Raw genomic sequence first — 10,621 nt, forward strand, 5'->3', positions numbered from 1 at the left:
ATCTAGTTCGCCAATGAGCAAGGGAGGTTCACCTTCCCAAGTCTCATTACCAAATAATTTGGCATTCAGCTTCATGATAGCTCCTAGATATTGAGCAACTTGCTCTCCAGTTACATCTTCATCCTCTTCAGAGGAAGAATAGTCTTTAGAGCTCATGAATGGCAGAAGGAGGTTTAATGGAATCTCTATGGTCTCTATATGAGCCTCAGATTCCTTTAGGTCCTCAATAGAGAACTCATTCTTGCTTGAGAGACGTCCCATGAGGTCTTCCTCATTGGGATTCACGTCCTCTCCTTCCTCTCTAGGTTCGGCCATATTGATTATATCAATGGCCTTGCACTCTCTTTTTGAATTTTCTTCAGTATTGCTTGGGAGAGTACTAGGAGGAGTTTCAGTGATTTTCTTACTTAGCTGGCCCACTTGTGCCTCCAGATTTCTGATGGAGGACCTTGTTTCACTCATGAAACTTAAAGTGGCCTTAGACAGATCAGAGACTAAATTTGCTAAGTTAAAGGTACTCTGTTCATAATTCTCTGTCTGTTGCTGAGAAGATGATGGATAAGGCTTGATATTGCGGAGCCTATTTCTTCCACCATTATTAAAGCCTTGTTGAGGCTTTTGTTGATCCTTCCATGAGAAATTTGGATGATTTCTCCACAATGAATTATAGGTGTTTCCATAAGGTTCACCCATATAATTTACCTCTACCATTGCAGGGTTCTCAGGATCATAAGCTTCTTCTTCAGAAGATGCCTCTTTAGTGCTGTTGGATGCATTTTGCCATCCATTCAGACTTTGAGAAATCATATTGACTTTGTGAGTCAACATTTTGTTCTAAGCCAAAATGGCATTCAGAGCATTAATTTCAAGAACTCCCTTCCTTTGAAGCGTCCCATTATTCACAAAATTCCTCTCAGAAGTGTACATGAACTGGTTATTTGCAACCATGTCAATAGGTTCTTGAGCTTCTGCAGGCATTTTCTTTAGGTGAATGGATCCACCTGCAGAATGGTCCAATGACATCTTAGAGAACTCAGATAGACCATAATAGAATATATCTATCATGGTCCATTCTGAAAACATGTCAGAAGGACATCTTTTGGTCATCTGTTTGTATCTTTCCCAAGCTTCATAGAGGGATTCACCATCTTTTTGTTTGAAGGTCTGAACATCCACTCTAAGCTTGCTCAGCTTTTGAGGAGGAAAGAACTTAGCCAAGAAGGCCGTGACCAGCTTATCCCAGGAGTCCAGGCTATCTTTAGGTTGAGAGTCCAACCATGCTTTAGCTCTGTCTCTAACAGCAAAAGGGAAAAGCATGAGCCTGTAGACTTCAGGATCTACTCCATTAATCTTAACAGTCTTACAGATCTGCAAGAACTCAGTTAAAAACTAGTAGGGATCTTTGATGAGCGGATAATTTGTACGCTTTTTGGCATTGTTTTTAGTATGTTTTTAGTATGATCTAGTTAGTTTTTAGTATATTTTTATTAGTTTTTAGTTAAAATTCACTTTTCTGGATTTTACTATGAGTTTGTGTGTTTTTCTGTGATTTCAGGTATTTTCTGGCTGAAATTGAGGGACCTGAGCAAAAATCTGATTCAGAGACTGAAAAGGACTGCAGATGCTGTTGGATTCTGACCTCCCTGCACTCGAAGTAGATTTTCTGGAGCTACAGAAGCCCAATTGGCGCGATCTCAACGGAGTTGGAAAGTAGACATCCTGGGCTTTCCAGCAATATATGATAGTTCATACTTTGCCCAAGATTTGATGGCCCAAACAGGCGTTCAAAGTCACCCTCAGAAATCCCAGCGTTAAACGCTGGAACTGGCACCAAAATGGGAGTTAAACGCCCAAGCTGGCATAAAAGCTGGCGTTTAACTCCAAGGAGAGTCTCTATACGAAAATGCTTCAATGCTCAGCCCAAGCACACACCAAGTGGGCCCGGAAGTGGATTTTTATGTCATTTACTCATCTCTGTACACCCTAGGTTACTAGTTCTCTATAAGTAGGACCTTTTACTATTGTATTGACAGAGATCGGGGTAGCTATCTTTGTTCTTATGCTATCTTAGATCATTGGGAGGCTGGCCATTCGGCCATGCCTAGACCTTGTTCTTATGTATTTTCAACGGTGGAGTTTCTACACACCATAGATTAAGGTGTGGAGCTCTGCTGTACCTCGAGTATTAATGCAATTACTATTGTTCTTCTATTCAATTCCGCTTGTTCTTGTTCTAAGATATCACTTGTTCTTCAACTTGATGAATGTGATGATCCGTGACACTCATCATCATTCTCACCTATGAACGTGTGACTGACAACCACCTCCGTTCTACCTTCGATTGGGTGAATATCTCTTGGATTCCTGATACACGATGCATGGTTGATAGCCTGACAACCGAGTGCTCGCCTGACAAACGAGCCAGCCATTCTGTGAGATCAGAGTCTTCGTGGTATAGGCTAGAACTAATGGCGGCATTCAAGAGAATCCGGAAGGTCTAACCTTGTCTTTGGTATTCTGAGTAGGATTCAATGATTGAATGACTGTGACGTGCTTCAAACTCCTGAGGGCGGGGCGTTAGTGACAGACGCAAAAGAATCACTGGATTCTATTCCGGCCTGATCGAGAACTGACAGATGGATAGCCGTGCCATGACAGGGTGCGTTGAACATTTCCACTGAGAGGATGGGAGGTAGCCACTGACAACGGTTAAACCCTTGCTTAAGCTTGCCATGGAAAGGAGTAAGAAGGATTGGATGAAGACAGTAGGAAAGCAGAGAGACGGAAGGGACAGCATCTTCATATGCTTATCTGAAATTCCTACCAATGAATTACATAAGTATCTCTATCTTTATCTTTATGTTTTATTCACCCATATCCATTTGAGTTTGCCTGACTGAGATTTGCAAGGTGACCATAGCTTGCTTCATACCAACAATCTCTGTGGGATCGACCCTTACTCGCGTAAGGTTTATTACTTGGACGACCCAGTACACTTGCTGGTTAGTTGTGCGAAGTTGTGTTTATGCCATGGTATTGAACACCAAGTTTTTGGGTTCATCACCGGGGATTAATTGAGTTGTGAAAAGTATTGATCACAATTTCGCGCTACCAAGTTTTTGGCGCCGTTGCCGGGGATTGTTGAGTTTGGACAACTGACGGTTCATCTTGTTGCTTAGATTAGGTATTTTTTTTTCGGAATTCTTGAAGATGAATTCTAGAGTTTCATGATGATTTGTTGAAGTCTGGCTGGCTGAGAGGCCATGTCTAATTTCATTGGACCGAGGTTTCAACTTATCATCACAAAAGCTTGTTGATTTCTATCAATCTTGCTTTTGGAGCAGTGATCTGCTAAGGCTTGGCTGGCCATTGGCCATGTCTAGTGTTTTGGACCGAAGCTTTCTTTGAAAGCTTGGCTGGCTGTGAAGCCATGTCTAATTCCTGGACCGGAGTCTTAGACTAAACATTGCATGATTCCTGGAATTCTCATTAAGAATTTTGATACCTTTTTCCACTTAATTTTCGAAAATCCAAAAAAATTTACAAAATTATAAAAACCAAAAAATATTACATGTTTGAGTCTAGAGTCTCATTTTAAGTTTGGTGTCAATTGCATGTTTCTGTTCTTCTTGCATTCATGTATGTATCTTCAAGTTGTTCTTGATGATTGCATTGCTCTGATCTTTAAATTCTCTTGACTTGAGTGTTTTGTGTGTCTCATATGCATTCTCATTTTGTTAGTGTCAGTAGTATACAAACTGCTAAGTTTGGTGTCTTGCATGCATTGTTATTTGATTTTAGTTGCATTTTGATTATTCCTTATTATTAAAAATCCAAAAATATTTTTTATTTGTGTCTTTTCAAGTCAATAATACAGAGAATTGAAGATTCAGAACATACTGCAGAGGAATTACACAGAAAAAGCTGGGCGTTCAAAATGCCCAGTGAAGAAGACAGACTGGCGTTTAAATGCCAGCCAGGGTACCTGGTTGGGCGTTTAACGCCCAAAAGGGTAGCATTTTGGGCGTTAAACGCCAGAATGTGCACCATTCTGGGCATTTAACGCCAGGATGGCACAAGAGGGAAGATTTTGTTTTCAAATCAAATTTTTTTTAAGTTTTCAAAATCTTTTCAAAACCAAATCTTTTTCAAATCAAATCTTTTCAATCAAATCTTTTTCAAATTCAATTTCTTTCCATTTTCAAAGATACTTGCTATCAATTAATGATTTGATTCAACATTTCAAGTTTGTTGCCTTTTCTGTTGAGAAAGGTTTAATGTTTGAATCATATCTTTTCTTGATAGCCAAGTCATTAATTTTTAAAATCAAAATTTTTTTTTAAAAATGTTTTTCAAATCATATCTTCTCAATCACATCTTTTAAAACCAATCATATCTTCCTAATCACATCTTTTTCAAAATAGTTTTCAATCACATCTTTTTAATTTCTAATTTCAAAATCTTTTTCAAAAATCACTTTACTTCTTTCCCACTTTTATTTTCGAAAATCAAGTAGTGTTTTTCAAAATGTTTTCAAAATCTTTTACTTAATTTTCGAAAATTGCTTCCCTTCTTCTCACATCCTTCTATTTATGGACTAACACTATTCCTTAATGCAAAAATTCGAACTCCATCTTCTTTGATAAGTCGAATTTTCTACCTCTGCCTTCTACTTTTCTTTTCCTCTGACACCTCAAGGAATCTCTATACTGTGACATAGAGGATTCCACATTTTCTTGTTCTCTTCTCTTTCATATGAGCAGGAGCAAAGACAAAAGTATTCTTGTTGAGGCTGATCCTGAACCTGAAAGGACCTTGAAGCGAAAGCTAAGAAAAGCTAAGGCACAATTCTCTGTAGAGGACCTAACAGAAATCTTCAAAGAAGAAGAACAAATGGCAGCCGAAAACAACAACAATGCCAACAATGCAAGGAAGGTGCTGGGTGACTTTACTGCACCTACTCCCGACTTCTATGGGAGAAGCATCTCTATCCCTGCCATTGGAGCAAACAACTTTGAGCTTAAGCCTCAATTAGTTTCTCTAATGCAACAGAATTGCAAGTTCCATGGACTTCCATTGGAAGATCCTCATCAGTTTTTAGCTGAATTCTTGCAAATCTGTGACACTGTCAAGACTAATGGGGTTGACCCTGAGGTCTACAGACTTATGCTATTCCCTTTTGCTGTAAGAGACAGAGCTAGAACATGGTTAGACTCTCAACCTAAAGAAAGCCTGGACTCTTGGGAAAAGCTAGTCAATGCCTTCTTGGCAAAGTTCTTTCCACCTCAAAAATTGAGTAAGCTTAGAGTGGAAGTCCAAACCTTCAGACAGAAGGAAGGAGAATCCCTCTATGAAGCTTGGGAAAGATACAAACAATTAATCAGAAAGTGTCCATCTGATATGCTTTCTGAATGGAGCATCATAGGTATTTTCTATGATGGTCTGTCTGAACTATCCAAAATGTCTTTGGATAGCTCTGCTGGAGGATCTCTTCATCTGAAGAAGACGCCTACAGAAGCTCAAGAGCTGATTGAAATGGTTGCAAATAACCAATTCATGTACACTTCTGAAAGGAATCCTGTGAACAATGGGACTAGTCAGAAGAAAGGAGTTCTTGAGATTGACACTCTGAATGCCATATTGGCTCAGAACAAAATATTGACTCAACAAGTCAATATGATTTCTCAAAGTCTGTCTGGAATGCAAAATGCACCAAGCAGTACTAAGGAAGCTTCATCTGAGGAAGAAGCTTATGATCCTGAGAACCCTTCAATGGAAGAGGTGAATTACATGGGAGAACCCTATGGAAACACCTATAATCCTTCATGGAGAAATCATCCAAATTTTTCATGGAAGGATCAACAAAGACCTCAACAAGGTTTCAACAATAATAATGGTGGAAGAAACAGGTTTAGCAATAGCAAACCTTTTCCATCATCTTCTCAGCAACAGACAGAGAGTTCTAAGCAGAATAACTCTGACTTAGCAACCATGGTCTCTGATCTAATCAAAACCACTCAAAGTTTCATGACTGAAACAAGGTCCTCCATTAGAAATTTGGAGGGACAAGTGGGTCAGCTGAGCAAGAAAATTACTGAACTCCCCCCTAGTACTCTCCCAAGCAATACAGAAGAAAATCCAAAAGGAGAGTGCAAAGCCATCAACATGGCCGAATTTGGAGAGGAAAGAGAGGTAGTGAACGCCACTGAGGAAGGCCTCAATGGACGTCCACTGGCCTCCAATGAGTTCCCCAATGAGGAACCATGGGAATCTGAGGCTCAAAATGAGACCATAGAGATTCCATTGGACTTACTTCTGCCATTCATGAGCTCTGATGAGTATTCTTCCTCTGAAGAGGATGAGTATGTCACTGAAGAGCAAGTTGCTAAATACCTTGGAGCAATCATGAAGCTAAATGACAAGTTATTTGGAAATGAGACTTGGGAGGATGAACCTCCTTTGCTCACCAAAGAACTGGATGACTTGTCTAGGCAGAAACTGCCTCAAAAGAGACAGGATCCTGGGAAGTTTTTAATACCTTGTACCATAGGCACCATGACCTTCAAGAAGGCCTTGTGTGACTTAGGGTCAAGTGTAAACCTCATGCCTCTCTCTGTAATGGAGAAGCTAGGGATCTTTGAGGTGCAAGCTGCAAAAATCTCACTAGAGATGGCAGACAACTCAAGAAAACAAGCCTATGGACTTGTAGAGGATGTTCTGGTAAAAGTTGAAGACCATTACATCCCTACTGATTTCATAGTCCTAGAGACTGGGAAGTGCATGGATGAATCCATCATCCTTGGCAGACCCTTCCTAGCCACAGCAAAGGCTGTGATTGATGTTGATAGAGGAGAGTTGATCATTCAAGTGAATGAAGAATCCTTGGTGTTTAAGGCTCAAGGATATCCCTCTGTCACCATGGAGAGGAAGCATGAAGAGCTTCTCTCAAAACAGAGTCAAACAGAGCCCCCACAGTCAAACTCTAAGTTTGGTGTTGGGAGGCCACAACCAAACTCTAAGTTTGGTGTTGAACCCCCACATTCAAACTCTAAGTTTGGTGTTGGGAGGTTCCAACATTGCTCTGAGTATCTGTGAGGCTCCATGAGAGCCCTCTGTCAAGCTACTGACACTAAAGAAGCGCTTGTTGGGAGGCAACCCAATGTTTTATAATTAACTATTTTCTTTTGTTATTTTATGTTTTTTTTGTAGGTTGATGATCATGAGAAGTCACAAAATCAATGGAAAAAGCAAAAACTGAATGAAAAGCAGAAAGAAAAACAGCACACCCTAGAGGAGAGCGTGCTGGCATTTAAACGCCAGTAAGGCTAGCTGTTGGGCGTTTAACGCCCAGTCTGGCACCATTCTGGGCGTTTAACGCCAGAAAGGGGCACCAGACTGGCGTTAAACGCCAGAAAAGGGCAAGAAGCTGGCGTTAAACGCCAGAAATGGGCACCAGCCCGGCGTTTAACGCCAGAATTGGCTCAAAACGCAATTTTGCTTGCCATTTGGTGCAGGGATGACTTTTCCTTGACACCTCAGGATCTGTGGACTCCACAGGATCGCCACCTACCCTACCACTCTCTCTCTTCTTCACCCATTCACCAATCACCTCAACACCTCTTCCCCAAAAACCCTTCACCTATCAAATCCCATCTTTCTCTTCACCACTCACATCCATCCTTCATAAAACCCCACCTACCTCACCATTCAAATTCAAACCACTTTCCCTCCCAAACCCTCCCATACATGACCGAACCAAGCCCTCCCCCACTCCTATATAAACCCTTCTTCACTCCTTCATTTTCACACAACCTACACACCACTTCTCCCCCTTTTTGGCCGAACACATAGCCATTCCCTTCTTCCTCATTTCTTCTTCTTCTACTCTCTTCTTTCTTCTTTTGCTCGAGGACGAGCAAACCTTTTAAGTTTGGTGTGGTAAAAGCATTGCTTTTTGTTTTCCATAACCATTTATGGCATCCAAGGCCGGAGAAACCTCTAGAAAGAGGAAAGGGAAGGCAAAAGCTTCTACCTCCGAGTCATGGGAGATGGAGAGATTCATCTCAAGGGTGTATCAAGACCACTTCTATGAAGTTGTGGCCTTGAAGAAGGTGATCCCCGAGGCCCCTTTTTCACTCAAAAAGAGTTAATATCCGGAGATCCGATATGAGATCCAAAGAAGAGGTTGGGAAGTTCTTACCAACCCCATTCAACAAGTCGGAATCTTAATGGTTCAAGAGTTCTATGCCAATGCATGGATCACCAAGAACCATGATCAAAGTGTGAACCCGGATCCAAAGAATTATCTTACTATGGTTCGGGGGAAATACTTGGATTTTAGTTCGGAAAATGTAAGGTTGGCATTCAACTTGCCTATGATGCAAGGAGATGAACATCCTTACACTAGAAGGGTCAACTTTGATCAAAGGTTGGACCAAGTCCTCACAGTCATATGTGAAGAGGACGCCCAATGGAAGAGAGATTCAAGAGGGAAGCCGGTTCAATTGAGAAGGCATGACCTCAAACCCATGGCTAGGGGATGGTTGGAGTTCATCCAACGCTCAATCATTCCCACTAGCAACTGGTCCGAAGTTACTATAGACCGGGCTATCATGATTCATAGCATCATGATTGGAGAAGAAATAGAAGTTCATGAGGTTATAGCCCAAGAACTCTATAAGGTGGCGGACAAGTCCTCTACCTTGGCAAGGTTAGCCTTTCCTCATCTCATTTGTCACCTCTGTTATTCAGTTGGAGTTGACATAGAGGGAGACATCCCCATTGATGAAGACAAGCCCATCACTAAGAAGAGGATGGAGCACACAAGAGACCCCTCTCATCATGAAATCCCTGAGATGCCTCAAGGGATGCACTTTCCTCCACAAAACTATTGGGAGCAAATCAACACCTCCCTAGGAGAATTGAGTTCCAACATGGGACAACTAAGGGTGGAGCACCAAGAACATTCCATCCTCCTCCATGAAATTAGAGAAGATCAAAGAATCATGAGAGAGGAGCAACAAAGACAAGGAAGAGACATTGAGGAGCTCAAGCATTCCATAGGAGCTTCAAGAGGAAGAACAAGCCGCCATCACTAAGGTGGACCCGTTCTTTAATCTCCTTGTTCTTTATTTTCCTGTTTTTCGAATTTTATGCTTATGTTTAGCTATGTTTGTGTCTTGTGATCATTAGTGTCTTAGTGTCTATGCCTAAAAGTTATGAATGTCCTATGAATCCATCACCTTTCTTGAAAAAAAATGTTCTTAATTGAAAAAGATAAGAATTGCATGAATTTTGAATTTTATAACAGTTTAATTATTTTGATGTGGTGGCAATGCTTTTGTTTTCTGAATGTATGCTTAAACAGTGCATATATCTTTTGAATTTGTAGTTCATGAATGTTGGCTCTTGAAAGAATGATGAAAAAGGAGACATGTTACTGAGGATCTGAAAAATCATAAAAATGATTCTTGAAGCAAGAAAAAGCAATGAAAAAAAAAGAAGAAGAAAATTTCGAAAAAAAAGAGAAAAACGAAAAAAAAAAGAAAAGAGAAAAAGAAAAATAGAGTTATGATCCAAGGCAGAAAGAGTGTGCTTAAGAACCCTGGACACCTCTAATTGGGGACTCTAGCAAAGCTGAGTCACAATCTGAAAAGGTTCACCCAATTATGTGTCTGTGGCATGTATGTATCCGGTGGTAATACTGGAAGACAGAGTGCTTTGGGCCACGGCCAAGACTCAATAAGTAGCTGTGTTCAAGAATCATCATACTTAACTAGGAGAATCAATAACACTATCTGGATTCTGAGTTCCTAAAGAAGCCAATCATTCTGAATTTCAAAGGATAAAGTGAGATGCCAAAACTGTTCAGAGGCAAAAAGCTAAAAGCCCCGCTCATCTAATTAATACTGATCTTCATAGATGTTTTTGGAATTCATTGCATATTCTCTTCTTTTTATCTTATTTAATTTTCAGTTGCTTGAGGACAAGCAACAATTTAAGTTTGGTGTTGTGATGAGCGGATAATTTGTACGCTTTTTGGCATTGTTTTTAGTATGTTTTTAGTATGATCTAGTTAGTTTTTAGTATATTTTTATTAGTTTTTAGTTAAAATTCACTTTTCTGGACATTACTATGAGTTTGTGTTTTTTTCTATGATTTCAGGTATTTTCTGGCTGAAATTGAGGGACCTGAGCAAAAATCTGATTCAGAGACTGAAAAGGACTGCAGATGCTGTTGGATTCTGACCTCCCTGCACTCGAAGTGGATTTTCTGGAGCTACAGAAGCCCAATTGGTGCGATCTTAACGGCGTTGGAAAGTAGACATCCTGGGCTTTCCAGCAATATATGATAGTCCATACTTTGCCCAAGCTTTGATGGCCCAAACCGGCGTTCAAAGTCACCCTCAGAAATCCCAGCGTTAAACGCCGGAACTGGCACCAAAATGGGAGTTAAACGCCCAAACTGGCATAAAAGCTGGCATTTAACTCCAAGGAGAGTCTCTACACGAAAATGCTTCAATGCTCAGCGCAAGCACACACCAAGTGGGCCCGGAAGTGGATTTTTATGTCATTTATTCATCTCTGTACACCCTAGGTTACTAGTTCTCTATAAGTAGGAC

At 40.6% G+C, this 10,621-nt stretch overlaps 2 non-coding genes across 2 annotated transcripts; one reads left to right on the forward strand and one right to left on the reverse strand.

Moving 5' to 3' along the window:
• Window positions 1-1,081: 1,081 nt before the first annotated feature.
• Window positions 1,082-1,185, forward strand: LOC112793174 (small nucleolar RNA R71). Its single transcript, XR_003197880.1, has one exon. It is a non-coding gene; the product is annotated as a small nucleolar RNA R71 (small nucleolar RNA).
• A 4,113-nt stretch (window positions 1,186-5,298) lies between these two features.
• On the reverse strand, window positions 5,299-5,406 carry LOC112793064 (small nucleolar RNA R71). Its single transcript, XR_003197773.1, has one exon. It is a non-coding gene; the product is annotated as a small nucleolar RNA R71 (small nucleolar RNA).
• Window positions 5,407-10,621: the final 5,215 nt, after the last annotated feature.

This window comes from Arachis hypogaea, chromosome 3 (assembly GCF_003086295.3).
Source record: "Arachis hypogaea cultivar Tifrunner chromosome 3, arahy.Tifrunner.gnm2.J5K5, whole genome shotgun sequence".
Taxonomy (NCBI): Eukaryota; Viridiplantae; Streptophyta; class Magnoliopsida; order Fabales; family Fabaceae; genus Arachis; species Arachis hypogaea.